Source organism: Alosa sapidissima, chromosome 19 (genome assembly GCF_018492685.1).
Source record: "Alosa sapidissima isolate fAloSap1 chromosome 19, fAloSap1.pri, whole genome shotgun sequence".
Lineage (NCBI taxonomy): Eukaryota > Metazoa > Chordata > Actinopteri > Clupeiformes > Clupeidae > Alosa > Alosa sapidissima.
The window spans coordinates 29,502,308-29,504,807 of NC_055975.1; the positions used below are offsets into that span (position 1 = coordinate 29,502,308).

General features: G+C 42.7%; 1 protein-coding gene across 2 annotated transcripts in view; it reads left to right on the forward strand.

The window, feature by feature from the left end:
* LOC121693343 (integrin beta-1-like) overlaps positions 1–2,500 on the forward strand; it is a 30,113-nt gene that overhangs the window by 21,325 nt on the left and 6,288 nt on the right. The gene's annotated exons all lie outside the window — the stretch shown is intronic.

Consider the following 2,500-nt stretch of genomic DNA (forward strand, 5'->3'; position numbering starts at 1 on the left):
ACAAGCCTATGAAATACTGAGAGAATGTATTCTGGTCAGGTGAGAGCACAATTTAACTCTTTGGATGTCATACTACACACCATATTTGGAGGAGAAATGGCACTGTGCATCACTCTATAAATACCCTACCAACAGTGAAGTTTGGAGGTGGAGGCATCACGGTGTGGGGCTGTTTTTCATGTCATGGTACTGGCAGACTTCATACAGTTGAAGGAATGATGAATGGAGCCATTTTTCTGGGAGAATTTTTACATCCACCAGGATGATGAGGATGAGACATGGCTAGACCTTCCAGCAGGACAATGATCCAAAGCATTCAGCAAAGGAAACTCTCAACTGGTTTCAGAGAAAGGCAATCAAGGCCCTGACTTAAATCCAATTGAACAGTTTTGGAAGTTACCTAAATGTCAGGATTTACAAGAGGGACCCCTGGAATCTTCAATATTATAAGACTATCTGTTTAAAAGAATGGGCCAAAATCACACCTGAATACTGCGACTGATTAGTTTCTTCATAGAGGAAATACCTTGAAGCTCTCATTACAAATAAAGGGTTTTCCACAAAGTATTTAAGAAATTTCAGTAGGCGTGTTCAATACTTTTTTCCTGTGGCATTCCACTTTTTTACTCATAACTCTACTTAGGGACATTTTAAGGGAATGGGATTTTTTAATATGTGTGGATTATCTAAGGTAATACTAATGTCTGTAGAAAATTTCATGCGAATAGCCTCACTGGAAGTATACTTACTGAAAAAAATTTTGACGTTCAATACTTATTTTCCCCGCTGTATATACGCCAAGGGGGAAAGTATGGATTTGCCCTTGTGTGGCTTTAGGTCATACATGCAGCAACTTGTTGAGCAATATGGCAGGGCAACCACATGACCGGGTCCATGTGTTCTGATTGGATGATTTAAAGTTCTCAAGAAAAAGTGGATGGTTTTGTGGTAGAGTTCTAAAGAAACTTGAGGTTGGTGTGAGAGAGGGAGTGTATTGTCATGTTTATTTATATCCCACAGAGTGCAACCTAGCGCTTCACACAAAAACACCATGCCAGACGGAGCGTACCAGTAACTAGGCAGCCATTGCACATAAAACATACATACTGTAAATCAACACGTAACAAACAAAAACACATTTATAACACAACAGGCCAAACACACACTTTACACAAGGATGTAGACAGAGACAACAGTAGCCTAATAAGTGCATGGGCAATGGGGACTCTTGGCATTGAACAGCAGACAGTCGCATGTTGGGGTTGTCCAACCGGCTGTAGCATGTTGGGGTTGTCCAACCAGGCGCTGGAAGGGCGCTGTGGCCATGTACGGGTCCGAGTTCCCAAGGGGATTCCCACCCCATCTCTCTCTCCCACTTACTTCCTGTCACTTTTCACTGTCCTGTCCAAATAAAGGCAAAAAAGCCCCCCCAAAAAAAATATATACTTTAACCAGGCACTGGAAGTGCAACTCAGCATGCAGTAGCAGTTCATCATGCCAGCGACTGACTTCACAGAGCCATGCAGTCTAGTCTCAGCCAGCCCAAAGAATGTTGAGTTAACGTCAAGGCAACGATCCTTTAGAACACTTTATCAACTGTCTCTGGTCACGGTTACTTAACATTAACTTAGCCTGATGCAGTCCAAAAGGCTATCCAATGTAAAGTGGCTATTGACAGCGAGGCAGAACGCACTGAAAATAACGCCCATGCATAGCGAGTAACTCTTATCTTAAAGAATATTACTGTACATTAAATTATAATATCAACCTGCTGAAAAAAAACAGCTAGAAACCAGCTTATGCTGGGAGCTGGTTTTAGCTGGTCTTTGTTGGTTTTCTTCCAGCTCTTGTTGGTCTTTGCTGGTGTCGCTGGTTGGGCCACCAGCTGGACATTCTGGTGTGACCAACTGAGGAAGCTGGTCATGCTGGTGTGACCAGCATGTCATGTCGGATACAGCTGGTGTAAGATGGTCATGCTGGTGACCAGCCTGCCAAGCTTGACATTGTTGGTGTAAGATGGTCATGCTGGTTTGCTAGAATGACCAACATAAGCTGGCATGGCCAATTAAACTAGCAATTTAGACCAACTAAAATGACCAGCTTCAGGTGGTACGACAAAACCAGTTGAATCGCCATCGTAAACTGGCTTAAACCAGCTGAAGATATGTTTTCGCAAAATATTTGCTGGTCTAGCTGGTCAACCATCAAACAAGCTGGTCATCAAGCTGGTCAACCAGCAAACCACCTTTAGCTGGTCAGGCTGTTTTTTTCAGCAGGGTATTTTTAAAAAAAAATCCAGACGGAGTGGCATGACTCACCTGTATTTGTGTGTGTGTGTGTGAGCTACCTGCACGTTACTCATCTTGCACTGGATCATCTTCCTGAATCTCAATATTCTGATCACAAGTGTGGGCAAATTACAGCACAAGTCAGAGGCTGCATTCATTGTTTTGCACTTTTATGTCATCAGATCACCAAAAGTAATGGTTTTACCAAAAAT